Source organism: Macrosteles quadrilineatus, unplaced genomic scaffold (assembly GCF_028750875.1).
Source record: "Macrosteles quadrilineatus isolate MER2022 unplaced genomic scaffold, UCM_ALF_1.0 Scaffold_1__1_contigs__length_201487025, whole genome shotgun sequence".
NCBI lineage: Eukaryota > Metazoa > Arthropoda > Insecta > Hemiptera > Cicadellidae > Macrosteles > Macrosteles quadrilineatus.
In genome coordinates, this window is record NW_026542594.1 from 39,103,193 (window position 1) to 39,130,776 (window position 27,584).

The 27,584-nt window shown below is 35.6% G+C and overlaps 1 protein-coding gene across 3 annotated transcripts in view; it reads left to right on the plus strand.

Annotated features, from left to right (window-relative positions):
* LOC128982790 (uncharacterized) overlaps positions 1-27,584 on the plus strand; it is a 176,566-nt gene that overhangs the window by 44,953 nt on the left and 104,029 nt on the right. The window contains exon 1 of one of the 3 annotated variants that reach the window (XM_054401794.1): positions 20,910-20,964. The exons of the other annotated variants lie outside the window; for them this stretch is intronic. The gene's annotated coding sequence lies outside the window, so the exon portion shown is untranslated. Of the gene's footprint in view, positions 1-20,909; positions 20,965-27,584 lie in introns of those variants that run through there. 3 annotated transcript variants of the gene reach the window in all.

The following is a 27,584-nucleotide window of genomic DNA, read 5'->3' on the forward strand; positions in this document are numbered from 1 at the left end:
CATGATCCGTTTTTCATTTTCATTTTTTGATTTTTAAATATTGACATTTTTTACAAAAAAATTGCAATATTTCATAAATAAAACTTGATACCTAAAAATGGATTCGAGCATTGAGTTTAGCTTAGAAAAGTAGTTCGAAATGATGGGTCACAACACCCCCTTCATATTTAAAATAATTTATCACATTTCAAAATGGCGGATCCAAGATGGCGGCCGAAAAAAATACATCAGTCATAACCAAGTGAAAATAGGTCAACAATTACTGGTAGTGTATACTTATCTTTATCTAGCACTATTTTGAGATTATGGTCTTAGTTTGTACATGCACAATGTTAAAATGGGCTAAAAATAAAGTTTTACAAACCCTCATAACTTTAGAATGAATCAAGATTTTTAAAAACAATTTGCGGCATTGTAATCAGAGTAAAAATCTAGCTCGAAATAATGGGTCACAACTCCACCTTTACATTTGAAAAAAAAATGTTGCATCAAATATGGCGGATCCAAGATGGCGGCCGGAAATGACCACCTTGTCAAAATGAAGTACTTACTACCCAACAATGTTTGGAAGTGGTCTGGGATTGATATTTGAAAAAATGTAGAAAAAAGTTGGGGGGGGGGCAATTAAAACTCACCCTGTATAATTGATTTACCAAGTATAAATTGATTCCTTCACCTCTAATAGTATAAAATATATTATACCGTTCCGGGACTTTTCAAACACACTGTATATACCAAATTGAATGTTACCAAACATACGATCGAAGATGAGTAGATATGCAATCAAAACATACAGACTTAATTTAAATTTAATTTAATATAGTAAAGTGATATCATAGATTAAAGATTAGACCTATTACCTAATGTTTAATCTATGATACAATGTAATAAATAAACACACAACGATGATGAGGATAATAATCAAAATAATAATGCCTTTACAGGCAAAGTAAAGTAAAATATCCATTAGATATATTTGCATAGATTAATATTAATAAAAATAGAGCTACTAAATACAGGTATTAAATATGTATTTAAACACTGATAATCATTAGTTGGACACATTTTTTCTAATATTGGCAATGATACTATACATTTAATGATAGTTTGCTTTTTGCTTATGTTTGATCATCCACCCAACTACTGTAACACATTGTGCAAATATGTCTTAATTATTCTTTAGTAAAACGTTAACACTCTTACCTGCATACGGCACTGTTGAGACAGACGTTGTCTTCTTCGCACAGTGGCCCGTGGCCGCAGTCTTCTCCAGAAAACCCGGGGAAGCAGTCGCACCAATACTCGCTAAGGCAACAGTTGACCATGTAAATAGATAACTGTAAGTTACACCCAGCATAAACATGTATAAAGAACTTATTTTACTACACAGACTACTTTAGTATCCTACCCAGTTTTTCTACAGCAATATTGGGTCCCTGAACCCGCATTAGTAATGGTTTATTATTATTACCAAAACTACGACGAATTATGCAGTAAACGTGGTAGTTAGGCATCCGTTATTACACTCAGTCAACTTACAACAATCAAACAGAACTAATTCCAATATTACAATAATGTAACCTCAATGGCTTGTAGTTTGTTAGAGGGAATGTTATCTCACTAATCACATTAATGCGAATCAATGAAAATAAATAGTTACGAATCGTGGAAGACTTTCCAGTTATTATGAAGATGATAGTAGACTTTTTTACCTAGAAGTAGAAGAAATGAGTAGAAACTAAACAATGATTTAGACAAGGATTAAACTATCAAATATATAAAACTGTTATACGACATTAGCAATAAACATTCGCTCTGAGATTAAGAAAGTTTTTTTGAAAAAGTTCAGAAGATTTAGAAATTTTTTATTCAAAGCACAAATAATAATACCCCCACTGCAGCAAACCTGCCAAATAAGCGAATTTCCATTTGCCTGGATTGATTTTCAATTAATCTATTAAATTAACATTTATGTTTAACGAGTACCTAGGTTAGCTGCTACAGGGAAAGTAATAAAGTGTGTTTTAGCGAATTTTCCCATATAGGCTATTACCGTAGGTCTCATGGTAAGACATAAACCCGGGACCGATTTATTTTTTTGTTTTGAGGTCCCTATAAGCCAAAAACACCATCCGTTCAAATTCATATCTATAATGTTATCGTTAGCACGATAACTCGAGCAAAAATGATCCGATTTTGATGAAATTCGGTATGAACCTATAACCCTACACTTATTCGAACGAGTTCGCGAACCAGCATGATCCGACCATGGGAATGGGGGTTTTTGGGGGGTTTTATGGGGTAAAAATGTTTTTTTCCATTTTTGACACAAAAACAAAAAATTGCAATTTCTTTCTAAAGAATTTTGTAGAGCTTAAAAGAAGGAATAATTTAGTATAATGAAGCGCTGTTGTATGCCTAACGGTTACGGAGAAATTTATTATTTAATTAATTAATATAATTAAAAAGCCAATGACATAATGATTATAACCACACGGCAAGCTATTTTTTCAAAGTTCAACACGCTGTAGCTCCTAAACGAGTAGGTTTAGAGAAAAATGCCAAGATTAAGAGTCTTAAAATTGCATCCAGAATCTAAAACAATAATAAAATACAGGGTGTTCTATAAGAAATTTTACAGTTAGCCGCCATATTGGAAAATGGTGGCCATTTTTGAAACATTGGAATTCATATTTTTTAATAACATTAAAAACTAGTTGAAGTTCCCCTTTTAATGATCTCTCTAAATCTAATAGTTTCTGAGATACCAATGGTGGCACAGTTAAGTTGTTCACCCTGTATATAAAATACAATGTATGTTTGTTTGTCCTTTATGGACTCCAAAACTGCTGGACCGATTGTAATGAAACTTTCAGACATTATTAAGCATTATTCAAGGATGGTTTGTGTGAAGTTTGGTGCAGATCCGTCAAAAGGGCTCCGCCCCAGTGGCTCTGGAGTTTCCCATGTTAACCTTATGAGTATTCATATTTAAATGTAACTAGTGTCCCTGTTGCTCGAATTCGAGCAATTGCTAATTATTATAGGCGTTACATATTTTAAAACGAATAACAGTCATAATTTCTGGTAACTTTAAAAGATTCGACTCAAAGATGATGGAAATACTCAAGATGTACAACAGATCGATATAATCAACATTTCTTAAAAATATATTATGATTTTTCAAAAGCTGATCTTGTTTTTTTGTGTTTTCTACAAATAGCAAATCGGCTCTCTCAATGATTACTGAGAAATGCAGTACAGTGTTCTAAAGAAATTCAGTTTTCTTTTTTGTATAACAAATCATCCGGGCTCTTTCGCTTTTTTCCATTGTAATATTTGGGTGTAGGCACATGACCGAGACTGAAATCCTCTTAATCACGGTCGGTTGACCTGTCAGTTTTAGGTTGGTGTCGACGCTTCCGTATCATACCGTGCATAGCCGAACTGTTCGACGGCAAATTGTTAGCTCTATCACCGTCACTGTCAAAACGTATCGTTTGTAGGTTGAATTTAAATTTAATTTAACTGTCATAACCTAACCAAACTAACCAAACTTGCTGATAATGAAAAATCGAATGAAGGTTTACGAATAAAAAATAGTTCTGTTCATAAAATAAAATTACAAATGCCTAACATTTAATTTTATAATTTTTTTAATTATAAAATTAAACTATCATAACCTAACCAAACCAACCAAACTTGCTGATAATTAAAAAATCGAATAATGGTTAATAATCGAAAAATAGTTTTGGTCATAAAGTTATAAATTATAACAAAAGATGTACAGTTAAGAAGTAATCGCATTCTAAGCGAAATCTTTGACAAAAAGTTAACGCCTCCGGTAGGATTCAGAATTCTCGATTCCCCAACCCTCCACTGGTGACCACTACCCTCAGGCCATAAATCAGGGGATTAACCCAAACAAAGATCTGGGACGCTGTCCGTCTCCCGTAATATTTACGCCAACTCCAATTCAAATAATAAATATTTCTTTTTATCCAAGTCAGTAAATGTTTGTAGCAAACTGTTAAATTAGCACACTTATTGACTGTTTACAATTAACATATGTTGTTCTTCTTATCACTTATAATTTCTGACAACAGCTGGAGTTTCATCACAATTTTTGTTTCCCATGTTAATCTTATGGATAAATACGAAACTTTAAAGGGCCAGGGCTTCACTCTATAATTATTTCCCTAAAAGGAAAGTTTCCTGCACAACTTTACGTTACGCTCTTTCCAATGACAACAAAAACATGTGAATCGGTTCAGTAGTTTCGGAGGAGTAATTGTCACAAAAAACCTGCTTGCGTATTAAATAAGTATAGATATAGATAGATTAAAGAATCTTAACCAGCGAGCACATAATAATAATAATAATAGAGAGGACACGGCGTTTAACCAAATGCACTGAAAGTGTGGCCAAATCCGCCATCTTGGTCCGTCATACAGCCTGAATCCAAGACCCGCGAGCTCAGTTCGCATTAAAAACCCCGCGACAAATACACGATCATAAACAACATTAATAGTTGACAAAAAATTCTGAAATTTTGCACACTTGTAGATATGATACTGAGGAAAACGATGGTGTTAATATAAAATTATTAGTTATGATAGTAATTGAGTTATAAATATGTTTAATACTTATGTAGTTTAATTTTTCAGATCAGACATGAAAAAGTTGTATTGCGAGGAAATTTTTTATTTTTTGGTCAGAGAAATTTCGTCAGCGGGAAAGTTGTGGATAAATAACCAAATTTAACTATCCGATTCACCAAAAAATTTTATCATGTTCGGTTTTCTAAAAAATCAGGTACAAAAGGGATCCATTGCCGCTGCTCCCCGCCACGCCCGCTGCGCCGCCGGGCCGTCGTTTATACGGGGATTGCCCAACTCCGCGCAGTGGTCAAATTTAATCCGAGGAAAAGTTTTATGGCCCCCGAAGGGTTCAGCCCAACTCCGCGCGGTGGTCACTTTTAGGGCCGATTCCAACTCCGCGCGGTGGCCACTTGTAATATTAAGGTTAGGTACCCGTCAATTACAGACCCATCAACAAGTGTTTGAGACAGGGTAAAAGTGTGAAATGTTAATAGTTAAGTGTAAAATAAATGAATTTGACAATTTAATCAAAATATGTTCCTTTTACAGGAATTTACAACAGTTTACTTATTCGCCATAAGAATAACATGAGAATTTAAAAATAAGAATTCTTTGGCATTTTTTCTGTAACTATTATGGCGCTTTTACGCTTCGATATACTGAATTATTTGTTTTTAAGCTTTACAAAGTGGTTTCAAAAGAAATTTCAAACCGTTATACTTTCATAATATATACATAAGCCCCCGTTCACATGGTTCAATCGTGCTGGTTTGTGAACTCGTTCGAATAAACGGTTTACACGTTCACACCAAATTTAATCAAAATCAGATCATTTTGCTCGAGTTATCGTGCTAACAGACTTACATATATCCACATAAAATATATATACCGGTATATATATATATGAATTTGAACGGATGGTGTTTTCGGCCTTTGGGAAATAAAAACGAAAAATTTAATCAGTGAGTCCAGGTCTTACCATGAGACCTACGGTAATAGCCTATTCCCTATACAGGGTGATTGATATAAGTGTGCCAGCCGTTTTATTCGAAAACCATAAGAGATATCAAAAAAAGTTAAAAGGTAAGTGCCTTGGATGTTTTATTTAAAAAATTATAGTCAAGCCAAGAAAAATATTTTAGCCACCATTTTTCCAATATGGCCGCCAACTTTGATTTTTCTTATGGAACATCCTGTATTTCATGATGTATTCTGGTAGAAAATGTAATTTTAAGACGATTTTATTCTTATAATTATTTTCATAAACCTAACCGTTTCAAAGATAATAATGGTTTAAGTTGTGAAATTTTGAATGGTTTTAGAATAAAACAGCTGGCATGCTTGCTTAGGCCTTTATCGAAACTCTTTCTCATGCAAAAATTTCAAAACTTAACCATTATTATCTTTGAAACGGTTAGGTTTATGAAAAAAAATTACAAGAATAAAATCGTCTTAAAATTACATTTTCTACCAGAATACATACCGTAATAAAATACAGGGTGTTCCATAAGAAAAATCAAAGTTGGCGGCCATATTGAAAAAATGGTGGCTAAAATAATTTTTTTGACTTGACTACCATTTTTTTAATAAAAAATCCAAGGCACTTACCATTTAACTTTTTTTGATATCTCTTATAGTTTTCGAATAAAACGGCTGGCACACTTATATCAATCACCCTGTAAATGGGAAATCCGCTAAAACGTTGGCCTGGGTCTGGATTCAATGAAAACCCTCTTCATAGACGTAAAATTTGCCAATTTTAATAAGATGTAAAAGAAATATGCTCGTAAACCAATTTCAGCCAATTTTTTCCCCAATTTGAGGTGTATAGCTAACTGTTTTATGAAACAGAGATTACAGCCAATTTGTTGAAGCAATCTGTGGTTGTTTACAAGACTAACATTTTTGAATTTGGTACTCAAGTTTATCAGTAAGCTCATAAACCCAGTGCTAATGTGAATGATTGAGTATTGTAGACTTTGGAACATATAAATTTACAGTCACTCTTTCTCACGGGCTTTTTAAAACTTCTTATATTTGTGGTTTTTAAGCTTCGTCTCCTGTTTTGGGTAGGCTTTTTACTTTCCCTTTCTTATAAATGATTAAAATATATCATAATTTCAAACTTAGAGCACAAACTCTCATCCGTCAGGGCTGTGAGAGCCAAAATTGACCACTGCGCGGAGTTGGGCATGTGCCGCGAGGGACCCGAAGTGAACACTGCGCGGAGTTGGGCAGTCGGTTTTGACAGATTTCTGACCACCGCGCGGAGTTGGGGTAAGCCCGTTTATACATTTAGCGTGCAGTGTTTTTAATGTTTTATACTGTTGTACCGTAATATTGTATATATTAAAGAAATTTTCAAATATATTGTCTATGTAGAATTTTCAACAGTTTAGCACAACTTTTTAAGGACTAATTAGCTTTCAATATCATCCAAGATAAACTAAAGATAATTCTGTAAGTTGAATTAAACTTCCCAAATATATTTGTAAAATTACACTCAATTTATTGTCCCAGAAAAATTACAGTTTTATTGAGATGTTGCCTGATTTTATTTTTGTTAAGACTTTCGTTACTTATTTTACAGTAGTAGCGAACTCTAGCATTGAAATATTTTTGAGCAATCATTTTAATTAGGTACTAAACAAAAATGATTTTTGTCCATATTGTTTCATATCCTGAGAAATATATACTATTTGGAAACAAATTTACTCCTACACATTGTCCAAGTACTTTGTTCGTCAAGTCCTCAATTACATTGTTTTCCTTTACACTAATATCATTAACTTTATATCTACTTTATTCTCATCAAGCATAGCAGACTACTAGCGCGCTGCACACGCCGGGACTACTGTCGGGGAAATAAATATGTGCTTGAGTTTGAGCCTAAATATCTCTTGAGGTTAATTAACCGATTTTGTTAAGACAAAAATTAAATATAAACTGGTTTAAATACATTTTACGTGGTAACAATTTTAAAAATTTCCGTTTACCAGAAAAATGTTTATAGTTGAAAGATTCTAAAAAGTACCGGTTTTTAAGAAACTCTGCACTAACACTGAAGTTTAAAACTTAATTGTAAACAAACTACTAAGCCAATCTTTCTGAAATTTGTATGGCTTATTGGTATATTTATTGTTAACAGTTCCATGCATTTTAAAATTTTTACTCACGATAGTTTTAATGCTGATGTTTATTTTTAAATCGTATGCTAACATCGTTCATAAGACGCTAAAAATTTCGTTCAAAATATCATCGTGTTTGTCGTGACACAAGAAATAACACCAATATGACAGATTTATAATGCGAACAAAGGTGTTTTTTAAACAGATATATATTTGTAAACAAAAATTTACCCCGCAACTGGCAGGCCGATTGGCTCAGTGGTTTGTTTACAATTAAATTTTAAACTTCAGTGTTAGTGCAGAGTTTCTTAAAACCCTGTACTTTTTAGGATATTTCAACAATATAAATTTTCTGGTAAACGGATTTTTTTTATTGCTATTACGTAAAATGTATTTAAACCAGCTTATATTTAATTTGTGTTTCAACAAAATTGGATTATTCATCTCTGAGATATTTAGGCTCAAACTCGAGTGCACATATTTATTTCCCCGACAGGTAGGCTAGCGCCGCCATCTTTGTCCGTTTCGCCGGCTAGTAAGACTGCCACGCTCCTGCGCTCCGAGTAGCGCTTCTATTTTGTTATGTGTTCGCTGATCTTAACAGCTGGTTCAACCATTGACTATTGGAGGCTTCAACTTGTGGAACTTCAATCTGGAGGCGAGTTAGCGTAGAGAACGAGCTCCAACCTTAAAGGTGAGTAAGCGTAGAAAACGAACTTCAACCAGGACGTGATTGAGCCTTGCGAACGAGCTCATCTTGAAAATGAACGAGCATTGACATAAAACCACGTTAGTACAAGACGACGTCTGTCGGGCCTGCTAGTTACTTATAAAACTTATTAGATGTTGATAGTTCTAAGACAAACTGATGAGTTAAACTGATTTAACAGTTGTATTGTATCTATAAACATTGCTTTAACGTATTACTTCATTAAAAACCATGAAACGTGATCGCTCCGCTCAACTGGCTTTCACTGCTATGAAAGCAATCCTAGATATATTGTTTTTATACTGTACATCCTCATTGACCAAGCACATTACAGTAAGTTTAAGACAGTCCACGGTTATATCAATTTGAATGGCGTAATGCACAACTACCTGTGGTTGGACTGTTAGGCCAAGCCAGAATTTTCGGAGGTATAGTACTGTATAAGGTTGGGCAACTCTTCAACACCAAAACATTGTCGAGAAGCCGAAGTCACGACTCTACTTCCCCGACCTTGGCCTAAACACAAACCGCGAGTTTCATCTCTCGTCTTGACATCATCAGGAGGCAATCTACATTTAATATAGTCCAACGTTAGAGGCTAGTGAGGGAAAGGATATAATCAGGGCCAATGGGGTAGAATAATCTGTTTCCATTCCTGTAATACAGTAAATGATTATCAAAAGGCTAAATTATTAATACGTTTGGTAATGTTATATCCAGGACTAATTTGCCAGTATTGGCTAAACAATTTTAAAAGTAGGTACAACAGTAGTATGACAATTTCATTTTTATGCAATGGAATACCACAGACTGGTTCACAATCACAGAAGAACTTAGTTAAAATGTTTGCATGTTAACAACTGTATTCTACTAAGTAATACGGTAATACAGTGTCATTAACTAAATAATTAACTAAACATTTACAAATACGTACATATATACATCTCAGCAAATGTTGCAAAGCAACATTATTGAAGAATCGAAACTCGACTTACATCGTAAAATTGACTTTAATACCATCAAATCAATCGAATCGTCCTTTACCAGTAAAATTCAAATCAATGCTCAATGCTGCTTGAAAATGACATCAGGCCGCTTTTATTATCGATTTGAGCTCGCCGTCGCCGACACAACTTGTAGGACCCTCGCGGTCAAAACGTGATTTCGTTCTTTCGTTGAGGTTTAAACTACTACAATATATCGTATTCCTCCGTACAATATATCGTACTTCTCCGTCACCTCATTAAATTTGTCTAACAGTCTTTCGTATATCTCTATTTTCCACTTCCGTTATAACCAGTTTGCATTATACCGTTATTGCCTGTGAGGCCACGTTTTAAATTTAGATTACACAAAATATACTTAACAAAATGTATAGCTGTAGCATTGATTGTAGTTTATAAGTGCATCCAAACGATAAACAGCATTATTATTTGTTTTTATGAGAGGAATTTTTTCAGCTATTTTTTTCAGTCAGCTACTTGCTCGAGAGCGTAAATATGCGTTCAACAGGCCTATATGTTAAAAATAAAAACTTTTTTAGTATGTGTACGTCACCCGTCACGACATTTTGCGTTTTTGTGTGCCGTGGCAGACCGTTTGCAGACGACGCTGAACGTCTGATGATGGCACAGTGATGCTGAAGCTGAAACGGGAAACTGCCGTAACATTTGTTTACACTGCATTCGAGCTGATTGACGAAAGTCACTTAATTGATTTTGTCACAAGATCAGCTCAGGGGATAAAAAATTAATGACATTTTTTTATTTGGTTTTGTTTTATTCATCCTGACGACTGAAGCCTATGCATGAGAAGTTAGTTGATACTTTAATTGTTTACCTAACCCGCCATGTTAAACTTCCCTATCCCAAGCGTGATGTATACAACTTCTTTACTTCTCGAGTGATGTAAAGTTGAAAAAAACTCACTCGGTGAGGTAATGAAACCCATTTAAAGTACCGTACTGATGTTACATAGATAAGACAACTTTTTCAGTGCAAATAACCTTGCATTAATTTTTGAGCAGACATGATCTTTGTGGTCCTGGCAGAATATGTGCTTATCAATTTTTAAACCTTAAAAATCTATTTTTCTCATCTTATTTGATTTCATCAGATTCCAAAAAGATCAATGTTTCTATTTTGGTTTAGCTCGAGATTATTAGCTAGTAAATAGTTGTTAACATTTGGTCTATAAAATATGTATCTATTTCAATCTGCGGCTAAGGCTTTATATGCAAAAATAAAATACAAAATATTTTTGTTGTTATAATTAGTTCTAGTTTTAAATTTAATCCTGAATCCATAGATACCAAATACAGTATGTTATATAATAAAATTTATTTGATAGATTTTTTGTCATTTGTTATAAATCTTGCACAGCTGTTTCAGTGATCGCATGACAGCGACTAAGGCTTTATATGCGATTTACCGAAAATTTACTTTTTTCTTCGTCCGGTACATTTTTTTGACACATTTATGAACCGATTTTAATGAAATTTTTTACAGACCTTCGGTGTATATTAACAAATAATAATAGGAAGTGAAATTACAAAATATTTGATACAACCCGAGTTTTAATTATTTTTTTATTAAAAAACGTGATAAAATATTTATGTTTTTAAAAAAATTCATGAAAAAAATATTTTTAACTTAAGAACAAAAGTGGTTCCTATTATCTTTGAGAAAGGTGTGTAAGACAATGTATAAAAATTTCAGGTTGCTAGGATAATTTTTAAAGAAGTTAGGTGTACCTAAAAATGGTGAATTAACATGGACGGGATAGGGACTACTGTGTTACCTTAAATAACATTGAGTGCTTAACTTAAAAAAATATACCTCTATGGAGCCAACGACGTTCAACGCTAGAAATCAGCTGTGCGCTTGAATTTTATTGTTATGTTTTGAAGAATTTTGCTAACCTAGCTTTTGTTTGTAATTGAACGATACTGTTAGAAGATGAGTGAAATGGATAATGACAAATATTGTTCGTAACCTCCTGTATATTGTCGGGTCAGGTAAAATCTTGTACGTTACACGTTACGCAAGAGCGTGTTTACATCACTTAGGTAAATTATGCAACTCGCTTCCGCTCGTTGCACAACATTCACCTGCGTGATGTAAAAACGCTTTTACTACACTTGTAAGGTAAATAGCTATTTTCGAGGTATAATTTTCTGTTAATAATACTTAGAAATTTCAAAATACTTCCCCAGTTTAATAAATTTAACGACTTATCAATTTCCTCCTCGTAAAATGTCAATTTATGTCAATAAAATCATATCAATATCAATTATTTAAGATGGGGACGCCACTATGTGCCTAGTGGAGTAGGTCTACTCTTTAATCTATGTTATAATTAGTACAGATGGACTGGGCTAGTGGGATAGAAGTGAACAATAACCTGAATTATGCTTATGCAATCATGCGACTTAGAGAGGCAAACTAAGATATCTGCAAAATTTGTGAAGCTGAAGCAAAAATTACAAATGAAAATAAGCTTATTGGAAATGAAGTAACAAGATTAGTCAACTTACTACCATTCAGTATACTATTTGAAATGAAAGTGAGAGGTAATTTACAGTTGCAAGAGCAGAACGTGCGTTTTGTGGGTAGAGAGAGACTTCAACTTCATTTCAAGAGGCAATTTCAGCAAAATGTACAGAAGATGACAGACGACAGAGCTGAAGAAGATAAAATCAAGATGGCGTCGAGTCATCAGTTGGCCAGTGAAAATACAAACACAAGTCATTGTTGTGTACCGCTAGCTAGCATCAACAGCTGTTTCCCACATGCGTAGCAGCCAACGATTAGCAGCTGATGTCTGTTTTAGACAATTTGGTGTCCTCACTTATAAGTAAATATTATTCGTTCTTTGATTACGTCATCTACATAGGCATTGTAAAGTTTTTAGGGTTACCTCATTCATTTAACTTAATAGCTGTTTTTAGCGAATTTCCCATATAGGGAATAAGCTATTACCGTAGTACTCATGGTAAGACCTGGTCCCGAGGTCCCGATTTATATATGTGTCCGTTAGCGCGATAACTCGAGCAAAAATGATCCGATTTTGATGAAATTTGGTATAAACGTGTAAACCTACATTTATTCGAACGAGTTCGCGAACCAGCATGATCGGACTATGGGAACAGGGGTTTATGCGGGGTTTTATGGGGTAAAAATGGGCTTTTCTAATTTTTCACCCTGAAAACATAAAATTTTGCAATTTCTTTCTAAACCATTTTGTAGAGCTCAAAAAAACAAATAATTTAGTATATTGAAGCATTGTTGCATGCCTGACGGTTATGGAAAAATCGCAAAATAATGTAAATCTAAAATTACCATGTTATTCTTATGGAGAATAAATACAGTGTTGTAGCTTGCTTGTGTATGGACATATATTAATGAAATTTTGAAATTTTGTTTACTTCATACTGAGCTATTAATATTTCAATAAAACCCCCCTATTTTCTTCCCTGTAGCAGCAAACCTAAGTACTCATTAATATTAATGATGTTTAAATAGGAAATAAATCTGACAATTTTAAGGGAACAATTTAGTGGAATTCCAGCTGTGTATATGGAAATTCGCTTAGTCTGCAGGTTTGCTGCGGCGGGGGTATTTCAATATTACGAGGTTATGGGTCTGGGTCTTACCATGAGACCTATACGTTAATAGCTTATTCCCTACATTGGAAATAAGCCCTATGACTATAAGCACGTTGGACATTCCCAGCTTGATTTAATTTTTTTAAACATGTACGAGAACATAACGAAATAAAATTAATTCTCTGATTGCAACAAATATGAATGAATATCATTAGCACAGACAAGGGAGATAATGTTTCTCTTGTCTTTATTATTAGGTTAAGTGAGTAGGTAAGCTTACCTGCTCGAGGAAAACACAAAAGTATTGCTTTAGTTAAATTGCAATACCTAACAAAGTCAATCAATGTGAATCGAGTTTTAACAACTGAGTGATTGGCATAACCATTAAAATTACAACTAATTACATCTAGAAAACAGAGAATCGGCAATCATGTTTACTGGTGAAATAACTTTGCCCTGTATTACTTCCCGATTTAATTATTTTATGCAAAAAGTAATTTTATTATTAAACTTTAGGGTGGTATCATTGCCTATATTTACCAACACTAGTCCATTTACCAACTCATAATATTATAATAGTCCATGGTATATCACAGAGATCTTAGTTATGATTTAGCATTCTAACCAGGATTTTCCTTAGCGTTAACATTTGATCATTACACTCATTAAACTCATTAAAGGCTGTTTTTGGTTTATTTTTTAATATTGAACACTCAAATATATCATCTAAGTTTCGCCATGAAAGAGGGAAGAGCTGGTTTTGCGATGACAGCGATGTCATAAATATAAGACAGTCATGAACTTTAAAGATAGTTTATAATAATTGAATATTTATAAAGTGATCAATTCCAAAACAACCATTACCCGTGAAGTTGCGTGTAGTCGCTTGTAAATAATGGACCTTCCTTATTGAGAGATAAGAACCGCTGGTTGTATTTTACACACTGGACAATTAATTATCGCCAACTTCGTTGAGCCAATTAAGCGTTCAATGCAATCTCAGTGTTGTCAGGACTGTCCGGAGCGAATCTGTACCGCAGTGGAGCGACTAGCGAGTGGTGTGCCTCAGGGCGGTGTCGTGGGACCGCTTTTATTTGCATTTTTATTTAAATGAGGTCTCGACCTCTCTTATTGTTTCTCACGCCTGGCAACCGGTTTCTCGAGCCTTATATATTTCCGGATATCGAAATGCTTGCAGTGTATTTTATGGCGATTAAACTGGTTGTCGTAGTTTCTAATGAGTTCTATTTATCTTAGGTATTTGTTATATATATGGTACCTTTGTTATAATGCTCCCTTGATAGTCGGCTCTGAACAGAATAATATTTTTACAAATTGTCACTTTTTGTTGCTTCATTACTCAACTCAACTTTTTGATATATCAAATTGTTTAGTTCAAAAGCGTCTTTGATTACCAAACAAACAGGCGTATTATCCTTTTTAAGTAGTTTCATGCTACACACTAGTGTGCGATACATTTGGAGAGTAAAGTTCACTACAGTGTGTACAGCCGTGGCACCTGAATGATTAGGAGACTCCAAGGGTTTCCATGGGGTCTCCTAATCCGTCAGGTGCCACGGCTGTTTGAACGCACTGTAGTTATCGGTTACCTCCCGCTATCTCCGCGTCCCGCCATCTCCGTGTACCGCTACCTCCGAATTTCAGAGTGACCCCTATAATCCTCGGTTACTTCCTGCGTTAAGACTTTCCGTCCAAACCTAACCTAACCTAACTTAACTTAACCTAACCTAACTTAACCTAACCTAACCTAACCTAACCTAACCTAACCTAACCTGACCTAACCTAACCTAACCCACGGGTTAAATTTTCATCAAATCTTCCATCCACGGGGCTTCGCAGCCGTGGATGCAATGACAGCTAACAACGCAGGCAGTGACTGGATTATAAGGGTCACTCAAGAATTCGGAGATGGCGGGACAGATTTGGGTTCGGAGATGGCGGAACGCGGAGATAGTGGGAGCACACGTAGATCGACTGGCTCAGGCATTACTTGACAAATATACTTAAAGTCGTCCATATTCTGATGTTGGTGAAATAGCAGAGTTGAGCTGCAGCGGTTAATTACCGTGATTATATAAAAGATAGTCAGTTAACATAGAACTAATTTAATTGGGAATAATATAGAAAAGAACAACTGAATGTAAACAGGACATATATAAACAAGCTCATAACAATATAATTATATGGATTTGTAACCAACTTAACTTTCTTAATTTAAACTTTTCTCGGTAAAATGATGACGCTCATCAATATGTTTTGTTCTTGACGGATAAGCACCGTTCATAGCGAAATTCTTTGCTGCTTGATTGTCCACATACATTGTGATATAACTTGATAATGAGATTATTTCATTAGACAATCCCTTGGCCGTAGAACGATTGGCACATATTTTTTGCCGATTTGGAATAGCACGACTAGCACAATCATTAGAGAGGATTAAGAAGGGTCAACCTGTAAGATTCGGAAAGGCACGATTGGCACAACAGACCGGTAAGGAAGTAGCAGCCAGGTAGCCAGAATGCGGGAAAATGGAAATTGTTTTGTCCCCACAAATTCCCTGCTGTGGTGCTTAAGCAAGGTGTAAGAAGTTTGCGCGACAATTCTGCAGCTACGGTCACTGCGCCAGCTAGATCCAAATAAAACCACACTAATCTAACTTAACCTAACCTAACCTAACTTAACCTTTGAAAATACGCGATATTACCGGCAAATGACTGTCGTAGCAGAGTTGACGGGGAATTTTAAACTTCCCGTTACCCTCGGTCGATGGCGTCTACCTGGTCGAGCGGTTGTGCCAATCGGGCCTTTTCCAAGCAGGCGAGTTGACCCTACTTATTCCGCTCAAATGATTGTGCCAATACTGCCATGGGCAGAAGATCCAAAAATGTGTGCCAATCGTCCCGTTCCCAATCCCTTAAGCCATTGAGCTTCTTGAGTGGCTGCTGACATGCTCAGGTGTTGACAAAGCTATTGTAAGCTGATTTTTTGTACTCCAGGAAATCCGAAATAACACCTTTACAATTAACATAAACCTGTAGTTGATCTTCCATCGCCAGAGTCACTTATATAGCCCAGTCCGAATCACTATAACATGAATTATATTTTCATGTTTGTTGCCATCGAACGTTATACCATTGACTATACACCTCTACAAGGTATATAGTCAAGTAGTAGTGGTATATCTTTTGTTATAATTTATAACTTTATGACCAAAACTATTTTTCGATTATCAACCTTCATTCGATTTTTTAATTATCAGCAAGTTTGGTTGGTTTGGTTAGGTTATGATAGTTTAATTTTATAATTTAAAAAATTATAAAATTAAATGTTAGGCATTTGTAATTTTATTTTATGAACAGAACTATTTTTTTATTAGTAAACCTTCATTCGATTTTTCATTAACAGCAAGTTTGGTTAGTTTGGTTAGGTTATGACAGTTAAATTAAATTTAAATTTAACCTGCAAACGATACGTTTTGACAGCGACGGTAATTTGCCGCGAACAGTTCGGCTATGCACGGTATGATGCGGAAGCGTTCGACACCAATGACAGGTCAACCGACCGTGATTAAGAGGATTACAGCCTCGGTCATGTGCCTACACCCAATAGAAACGGTGGTAGGTTAGTTCCGCAGATAATGACCCTAGGGCCATAAATGGGTAGGTTCGTTCCGCATTTGAATCTGGTGGGCCCCTTAAGTAGGTAGGTTATTTCCGCATTTATATTGACAAAGGTGGGTTACACTCCATTAGACAAGGGTAATTAGCCTCACTAAAAGCCGACGTAGAATGAATATTGAACAAATTTAAGTTAAATATCCAAAGATTGGATACGCTTGTATCCGATTCGAAATTCGGAATATTTATGATACAAACTCTACATATTTTAGGTTTAGGATGTAAGAAAATCACCTGTTTCATAAATGTTAACAAAATTGATCTTAGTAATAATACTGATTTGATTATTTAGTAATAATACTGCACAGATACCGTACACACTATGATTAGTTGTGATAATAGTTATGTAAAAAATCTATGAACACACAGAATAGCACGCGGTCTAGATGCTTGAATTCTCCAAGTGATTGCAGCCACATACCATCCGCGCGTACTACAAATACTCTCTTCCCCCGATTCCCATATTTTAGGAAATATTTTTTTGGGAATTCCTAGAAATGTTACACCGCATTGTTTACTACAGGGAATACAGCAGAGAACATATTTAGTTTGTTGTCAGTATTTACAAGACGTGTTTATTATAACTGTTACTATCCATGCGTATCTATGCGTATGTATTTCCATTAGTTGCATACGCTTTTAATAGGGTCTTTTAAACTCATAGAAAATTATGACTACTAGTTTTAATATAGCTTCTGTAGTGCTGGTACTAGACAACTGCTCGATTTCGAGCAACAGGTACACTAGTTTTGTTATATATTTTTAATTTGTTATAAGATGCTTACAAAGTTTAAAGTTTTTCCTGTGACAGGTTTATTTTACCAACTGAGCTATTAGCATTTTGTAACATAAGCGTATTTAAGCAGCAGCTGGTGTAATGTGATTTTTTTAGTTTTAAGATTGCGGCTTCGCAATAATGATTGGGATAATAATCTTCAATATAATAATAATCAATAATAATCTTCGCCCTTTAAGATTGGGATCGGTGAAAGAAATATCTGCATCAGCTATGGTAAAAAACTAGAGAAATCGTTACAACTGGAACATGCTACTTCAACTTTGACTCATTCAGAACTTGCTTATTTTTATGGATTATTTCGGTTGACTGGCATTTTTGTACGCTTCACTGATCTTTACAATTTCAAGAGATCTATTGTTGAAGCCGTCAAATGCGGAACTGACCTACCAGATTATAACCCACCCTACGGGACCCGGATTAGTGTAGGTAGCAAATGCGGAACCAACCTACCCCCATAGAAACAGGGTTACATTGATCCATGTTGAATCGTTTCAATACACTTTCAATGTAGGCTTATTGATCGATGAAAATCTTCTTGTTTTTCCTATCCCAGGTTATTCAAAACCCCAGAATAAACTTAGCTGTGCCCGTATCTTTCATTTTGAATTCTTTTATTAGTCATGACTTAAGGATTTCTTTGAGATGTTTATCATTGTAATAGTTAGCAAATCGTCCACCCAGGGTGAAATGGCAGAGTTAAGCAGCAGCATTTATTTTCCCTTATTATATAAAGTAAATATACACAGTTAACATAAAACTAATTTAATTGGGAATAAGATAGAAGTACCAGGGGACCGAGCATTGCTCGAGGTGTTTGATTGGTTCAAGAGGTTAAAAATAAAACCAATGAGCCTTCAAATATTTTCAGTATTGCTAGGATTAATGAAGTTGTAAAGTCAATTCGTTTTCGGTAGGCATTCACTCATTCTTTACTTACCTAACAAACTTTTTTATCTGGACGTGCAATCTATATCGAAAATTTTTACAATAAACTTCAAACTTCAATATAAAAACTCATGATACAACATCTGTTGACCGTTATTGCGTCAAGTCACAGGGATCGCAGAACGTCGCAACTAATTACGGGATCGTGGAACACTGCATCAATGCCGGCGGCGCATCTAAGCCGCGTTTACACCAAAGTTGACAACCAGGTTTTCGACTAGTTTCGGAAACTTGTTGCTTTTTCTACAAAATGCAACTACTTTTTCTGTCGTCAACTAGTGGAGAGAGAAGTTTTCCACTAAATTTTGGTTTCCCGCGGAGAGCCGGTCCGGTAAAAGCCCCCATACACTATCCAACATGTTGGTCGGACATGTCGGGATCCAACGTCTTGTCGAACATATTGGACGGTGTGTGGGTTCCGACCCGACATGCTCGACGGATATGTCAGGTCGGATGCTCGGCCCGGTAGCACCACCCGACTCGAGCCGTCCGCCTGACATGTTGGACCCATCGATGTATAATACTCTACTACATACATCGATTATACAGCGATTTATTATGCATGGGAGTTATTATACAGCGATGGTTGGACCGTGTGTGGGAAACCGTCAAACTGCTCGCCCGACTAGCCACAAATTCCAGTTGACTTGTATTTAGCGAGTTGTGTGTGATAACCGTCCCATTTTCCCTAACGTAATTTAATGATAATAAACAGTTCTGGTCAGAATTTATTTAACTCTACAGAGACCAGAAGGCGTTGTATGATGTCAAAAGTAAACTCTATTGCAATAAACATGTGCGCAAAGAGGAGCACGATATTCTAATGGAAAAGTGCAAGGAACTGTATCCAGAGTGTGATTTAAAGTTCGTTAAAAATAAAATAGAAAATTTAAGAACCTCGTTCCGTAGGCTCTAAAAATCTCTAAAAATCATCGCTAAAAATCCACAAACAGCTACAGTCGTCTCGAAATCCATATCAGAACTAATATTTCACCTGACTTGTTGGGTAACATGTTCGATAGTGGACGGTTGGTAAGCCTGGTTGGGCACAAGTACAACGTGTTCAGATCGCTCGCCAGTTGTTTTGTTATTTATATGGTGTAAACGTTACAACAATCAGTGAAACATGCATTGAAGAAAGCGTAAGTGTTACGGATTATATTAAGTGAGTTGCCGTGAAGGAAATTTGCGAGTGAAATAAATAATCGAGTGTTTTCAACAAGTTCCCTTGCTGCTGTGCAACCGGTTGGGGGTGGACAAGAGCGGCGCAGTGGCTACGGCGCATGTTCTGCGTCAGGTGTGTAACTCCCGCCGCAGAGTAAAATTTACCTGGTTGGGGAAATCATGGGGATCTCGATTGTTGTATGGAGAGCTCGGATAGGTTTGTTTTTTGAGCAAGTAAAGGTACAAAAACTGCAAAAAGTGAAATGTCGAAACGGAAATGTAAATGTCTGTTCTTTTTAATATATTTGCTTGTCATCGGAGGAGTTGAGTTAAACCCGGGACCGTCAATTGAAGATGTGTATAAGCTTATTCAAGATTCCACGGAGAAAATGGAAAACAATTTTAAGGAGCTAAATCAGAAAATAGACAATGTTGAAAATAGCTTAAAACAACAGGTTAACAAAAACTTAGAGAGAATTGATAATTTAGAAGCAGAGAATTTAAAGCTAAAAGTAAACATCCAAGAGTTAATTGGTAAACAAGATGATTTAGAAAACAGGAGCAGGCGTGACAATCTTATCTTTTTTGGAATAAAGGAAAGTGATGAGGACAATGAGTCTTGGCATGACTGTAAAAACAAGTTGTTGGAGGTGATTAACGGCGTAATGGAGCTGAACGAGGTGACTGGAGATCACATCGCAAGGGCTCATCGTCTTGGCCATCGAAAAGGGAAACGTCCGATTATTGTCAAGTTTATTCACTACGGCATTAAAGAAAAGATTCTCGAGGCTAGAAGCAAATTAAAGGACACCGACATTTTTATAAACGAAGATTTTAGTCAAAAAGTAAGGGAGGAAAGGAAGCATCTGCTGGCAGTGATGAAGGAGGCTAAGGGAAAAGGTGCAAAAGCTAAGGTAATATTCAACAAGCTTAAAGTAGACGGACAATTGTATAAATATGATTGGGAGGTAAAGAAAGTTGTGCCGATAGAGTATTCAGATGAGAGCAGTGATGAAAAGGATAGAGAAGGTGCTGAGGATACACAACTGATTGCAAGTAGAGTAACGAGGCAGAAGGTGAAAAAGGCGCAAGAAGAGACGAATTGGACCCCAGGACGAGGACGTATCGATGGTTGGCTTCGACCCAAAGTTGGCAGCGGACGTGGACGCAACGACGGGGGCGGCGGCAGCAACGAGGGCGGCGGCGGTCAACGAGCGAACAGTCAGCGAGGGGGAGGAAAAGTTAAATAGGACACAGGAAGTGATAGTAGCAGAGGGTGCCATATACTCAAGGACGAATTTCAGAGTGTTAAAGGTAACAAATTGTCTGTTTTTTATTGGAATGTAGAGGGAATAAAACGTTTATTGCATGATGTAGAACTGTTGAATTTGTTAAAAGAGCATGATATAATAGCGTTAGTAGAAACATGGTCATTTAGTAAAGAAGTCTTAAAGTTAGATGGTTATGTAAGTTATGAAAAAGTTAAAGTTAGGTTGGGAAATAGAGGACGTTTTCCAGGTGGTATAGCAGTGTATGTAAAATCAAAATTCAAAGTTGTTTTATTAGATAATTTAATGGAAGATGTAATTTGGTTTTTACTAGAAGGTGACAAAATTATTGTTGGTGTTGTTTATAACCACCCGGTAACGTCCAAGTATAGAAATGTAAACTTTTATGACGACATAGCAACTGAGATGGAGAAATTCGAGGAAAGGTATAACAATTTTGATTTTTTATTAATAGGAGATTGGAATTCTAGAATAGGGAATATGAATGAATTTAGTACAGATGTAGAAAGTGAATATTTGCCTGAATTTCTTCAAGATAATAACTATGAGAGTATAAGTAGTTTAGAACCTAGGCATTCATAATCACTAATGATTGCGACTTACACATCCCTATCAGCTGTTTACCTTGCTCATTGACAACAACATCACTACTTAGGGTAAAAACACAGTGGAGCAGGGCAGGTAGCTGGTAGCCTGGCTGGTCGCTTACTCGCTTAACTGCCGGTTACCTGGTAGCTGGGACATACACACAGTGGCGCTCAATACAGTCGCTTGTCAGCCGCCGATACTAATATTATCACTTATAAAATTAGTGGTACAGGATAAACTTTTGTTTGAATCCTAGTTCATTCGCTATTTCATTCTACAGATCGTCGAGTACGTGACGTTTGTGGTAGTCCGGATGGGCTTGTTTCCACAATGGCACACGGATAATAATTATAATATTAATTTCTCTAAGTCCATTATTTTATTTCATGTAAGCAAAACAACTTCCAAATAAATCAACTAAAACAAACAACACAACGTATACAAAGAATGCGCAGTGAATGGTCCCGCGTGGAACTTGCGAACTCGAGAACACGTGGCTGTCAAGTTCTGCTATTTGCGCATGCCCCAGTCGAGCCTTCCCCGCTTGAAGCTCCCAAACAATCGACTTGGCAATTCTTCTAGCTTGCCGCCTAGCTTACTGCTACCCTCTCGGCTACCTGCTAGGCGCGACTGTGTGCGTACCCATAACAACGCGTGCTTTAATTCTACATCGCAGTAAGCGAGTAAGCGGCCAGCCAGGCTACCAGCTACCTGCCCTGCTCCACTGTGTTTTTACCCTAAGTAGTGATGTTGTTGTCAATGAGCAAGGTAAACAGCTGATAGGGATGTGTAAGTCGCAATCATTAGTGATTATGAATGGGAGACGAAATGATAAGCCTGGGAAATTTACTTATGTTTCTGAAAACGGGTGCTCTGTTATAGATTATTGTGTTTTGTCATATTCACTGTTATGTAAAGTTTATAGTTTTAATGTTGTAGATTTTCTGGATTCTAGTCATTTTCCTTTAACGCTTAAAATAGTACTTGAGGGTGAGCCAATGTTCAGAAATATGATTAATGTTACGGGTGATGATGTTGGTTGTAACAATATCAGCATTTATAGGTGGAGAGAGGAGAGGGGGGAGAGTTTTGTGAATGACATACACTCCAGCCAGACTGTAGATATGCTGTTGATAGGTGTAAATGAGGCTTTAGTTAGGAATAATATAGAGCAAGCGAACAGTTTGATAAATACTGTGTTTTATATAACTGGTAAATTATTTAAAGTAGAAAAACCTGAAAACAAGAATCATAAGATAAAGACAAATAATTGGTTCGATAGTCAATGTAGAACACTGCGTAGAGAGGCAATTAAGAACTTAAGAACTTTTCGCAGAAATAAAACGCATGGAAATTTGTGTAAATATCTGGATTTGAAACGTATTTATAAAGCATTATGTAAGGAAAAAAAGACTGAATGGGGTAAGAAATGGAGTCTGAGGTTAGAACAGATGATGATGGGAAACAATGTTAAAGAGGCCTGGAAAATGATTAAAATTATGAGAGGTAAAGGTGTTAATAGAGAGATAAATATTGTACCAGTTAGAGCCCTCCTAGATCACTATAAGGAACTGTTTGATAGTACAGATAAGTGGGAGCCACGTGACATTGGCAGGCTGACAGTTGTAGAAACCGTGCCAGAGTTGGACAAACAAATAGACAGAGGAGAGCTGGTTAAGGCATTTAAAGAATTAAAAAATGGGAAAGCTTGTGGAGTTGACGGAATATGTCCAGAGTTTATAAAACGTATTTTGCAGAACGAAGTGTTTTTAAATATAACTTTAAGGATGTTTGAATTAATATTTAATGGCGGGAAAGTACCAAATGTATGGGGCAAGGGTATGATATACAGTCTATACAAAGGCAGTGGAGACAGACAAGATCCCAACTCGTATAGAGCCATTACATTGCTCCCAGTGTTAGGCAAGTGCTATGCAAAACTGTTAAATAACCGAATTAGGGCTTGGGCAAACAAATACGAAAAGATATCATGTTTTCAGTGTGGTTTTAAGCAGGGCTATTCAACGATAGACAATGTATTTGTATTAAGGACACTTATAGATAGAGAACTATAAAAAAAAAGGGGCAAGCTGTATTGTTGTTTTGTGGACCTTAATAAAGCTTTCGATTCAATATCAAGAGAGGCCTTATGGTACAAAATACAACGTAAAGGAATAAGCTCAAAAATGTTAAAGAGAATTCAAACTATTTACGATGAAGTAAGTTTTTGTGTCAAAGCGGAATACAATAAAGTATCTGAAAGTGTAAAGTCCCACACAGGTGTAAGGCAAGGCTGCCAGTTGTCCCCTACTTTATTCAACTTATATATAGACGATGTTATAGAATATTTGGAAAATGTAGAATCACACCCGCCTTATCTAGGTAATATCCCGATACATGCTTTACTTTACGCAGACGATATGGTTATCCTGAGCCTCTCACCTATTGGCCTTCAGAGGGCCCTCAACGCCTTTGAGAATTATTGTGTTGAGTGGTAACTTAGAGTCAATGTGAATAAAACTAAAGTCATGGTATTGAAAAAAGGGCATAAAGTTAGTAAGAAATTTAGTTGGCAAATAATGAAAAAGCGACTAGAAATTGTGAAAGAGTACAAATACTTAGGAGTAGAGTTAAATCATAACGGAACTTGGATTAAGCATCAAAAAACAATGTCAAACAAAGCGGAAGTAGCTGCCTCGACTGTCAGAAAGACTTATTATGAAAATAAAGAAATTTCAATAAAACTTATAAATAGAATGTTTGATGCGTTAGTAGAACCAATTTCTTTGTATGGAGCAGAAATATGGGGAGCAAGATGTAATGAAAGAATTGTAAACAGAGTAGGCATAGCACATTGTAAAAGATTATTGGGAGTAAGTAATAATACAGCCAATAGTGGAGTGATTTTGGAAGCTGGCAGGTTATTAACGTCATTTAAAGCTAAAGAAAGAGCGATAATATATTTTGTAAGAATAAAGACATCATTAGATAAGAAATTACAAAGAGCTTGTTTAAAAGTTAATGAAAATCATAGAAACAACAGTTCATGGTCAGGCGAAATAAAGCAGTTGTTAGAAAATATTAATTTAATTGAGATCTGGCAAAGTGATACTCTTAGCTTAAAAAATATTAAACAAATTAAAGATGTTTTAAAGAATGCATGTTACTCTTATTTGTGGACTGAGGCGATGACAAAGAAAAGTTTAGAAGTTATAAGGATGATTGGAGTGCCAAGGTCAGGAGCAGAGTATGTTTGTTTACTTAAACCAAATCAGAGGTCACTGATAGCGAGATATAGATTAGGAACCTGGCTGTGGATGTGCAGGAAAGATGAGACAGGAAATAGAATATGCGTACTGTGTGGGGAAATAGAGAATGGATGGCATGCATTTATTGAATGTAGGTACAATGGAATGGGCAAATCTGGAATGGACAGTATGTTTACGGATAATAATATGTCGACATTGCGTGAGTTTGCGGATCATTTGAAAATATTTTTTGATATATTAGAAAATGAATGGAAAATAAGGTCCGCAGGCAACATACAGCTGCCCTCCCCCCCTCTTGACTCAAATCCCCATTAAATGTATGGTTTAAAGATTCAATGCGGATCTCTTTCTTTTAATGTTTTTTGAATATAATTAATTTTGAATGTTGGCTCAGCTATCAGTTTAAATATTTATTGTTCTTCTACTGGTATTCTATGTTTATAGAGTATTTATTTATAAGATATTTATTGGTTATTTATTGAATTATTTATTGCATGTTAATATTTATATGATTATTTATTTGCCTAGTTATTAGTAAAACTTATTTACCAACCTTGGTTATTTTGCATGTAATTGAATTTTTGTAAATGTATTTTTTGATGTACCCCTTGAGGGAAATCAATAAATGATGATGATGATGATGTAGATGTTCGATAGTGTGTGTGACATAAGTCAGGTTGGATGATGGGTCCGTCTTCAGGTCAGGTTGTCAGGTCGGGTGGCATGTTCGATAGTGTATGGGGGGCTTTAAGATAAAAGAAAGTTGAAAACAAAAGGTTGAAGACTAGTTGCAACGCGCTTTGCGCAAGCAACTTGTTGAAAACTAGTGGAGTTATTCTATTCCCATCCCCCCCTCCACACACCCAGGATGTGACGTCGGGCTGAAGCTACTCACCCCACGACGCAACGACCGTGCAAGTGTGTACTTCAGCTCCAGGTTTTTCGTTAGTGATTTTCTTAGTGTTCACCGTGTTTGTTTCGCGATGGAAGCATGTAGTCCAGGACCAACACCAGCGAGCTTATTGAACTCTACCGAAGCAGAGAGGTTCTCTGGAACCCAAAGGACCCTGCATTCAATGAGGAAACTTGAAAAAAAACTACGCCTGGGCCTGGGGGGAAATTGCAGCACAGCTTCGAGTTGATAAATCTGAAGTGCATAGTAAGATTAAGAACTTAGGTACAGTTTTCCGTGTGTGTACTGCACTGATCTACTGGTCATTTCGCGCCTATTCTTTGGCAACAAGTTTTCCACTAATTGCTCTAAATTAGTGAGGAGCAACATTTAGCTGTAAACTTTTAGTTGTCAACTTTTGTGTGAAAAAAAAACGTCTTTGGCTTTTCCTCTTGATGACTTTTAGCTCAATATTATTTTATAATGTTTTGCGATAAACGACTTTACGTTTTTGAACAGTCGTAGTTACCCTTTTGGTTAGTAATAGATCATACACCCCAAATATATTATATCATCAATGGCTCAATAGCATTCACAGGAATGTCCTTTCCTTTGTACTGTATCTTGTAATTTGTTACTGTACAAAAAGATTTTTACTTCAATAGTGTACTTATATTGTATGTACTGTAGATGATTTGACACAAGCAGCATTTTATGTTACAATTCATTTGTTACATTTTCGTAAGACTGCCATAGCTACTTGACAGTACATAAGACTAATGTTAAAAATACCCCCGCCGCAGCAAACCTGCAGACTAAGCGAATTTCCATTTGCCTGATTGGATTTAACCTAAAATGTCTACTTAAAAATTTAACATTTATTTCCTATTAAAATAGAATTAGTTTAACAGGTACTTAGGTTTGCTTCATCAGGGAGGGTAAAACTGCTTTTTTTTGTAAAATGTTAATAGTTAGTAAGAAATAAAAACATTTTCCAAATTTGATCAAAATATGTTCATAAACAAGCAAACTACAACAGTTTACTTGTTCTCCATAAGAATAACATGGGAATTAAAAATTTACATTTTTTTGGAATTTTCTCCGTAACCATTAGGCGCATAGTAACACTTCAATATACTAAATTATTTGTTTTTTTAAGCTCTACAAAATGGTTTGGAAAGATTTTGCAAAATGTTATGTTTTTTGGGTCAAAAATGGGAAAAACCTTTTGTTACCCCATAAAACCCCCCGTAAACCCCCGTTCACATAGCCCGATCATGCTGGTTCGCGAACTCGTTCAAGTTTATCCCGCCTTACACCTTCAAACCAAATTTTATCAAAATCGGACAAAAATTACTCAAGTTATCGTGCGGATGGACATATATATAATAATAGCTACTTCCCTATAGGGAAATTCGCTAATATTAAAATTCCATTTTAAGTTTTTAACGAAAAACTAATTTTTCTAGAACAGAGCCTATCATGGATATTTTTTAGCCTAAAACTAAGATATTTCTAACAAATTTGAGTAAATCATAGGAGCAGTTTTTGAAATCATTGTGCGCAAACGTTACTCATATTATAGTATAGATACCCAGCAACTGAATGTAAACAGGACATCTATAAACAAACTCATAACAATACAATAACAACCATGTTATAAACAAATTAGGCAGGCCCCAGGCAAGGATGAATATGAATGTTAGACATTACAACATATTCTACATTAGATAGGTCTACTGTGGCAGTACGTATCTAAAGTATATACCAAGACTTATTGAGAATTTGTAAACAAAATCTTCAATAATTAGTTTGCGATTAGTGATTTAAAAACCAACAAATTCATTTTTAGGATATGAAATTTTGGTGTTTAAATATTCCTTATATAACACCTGC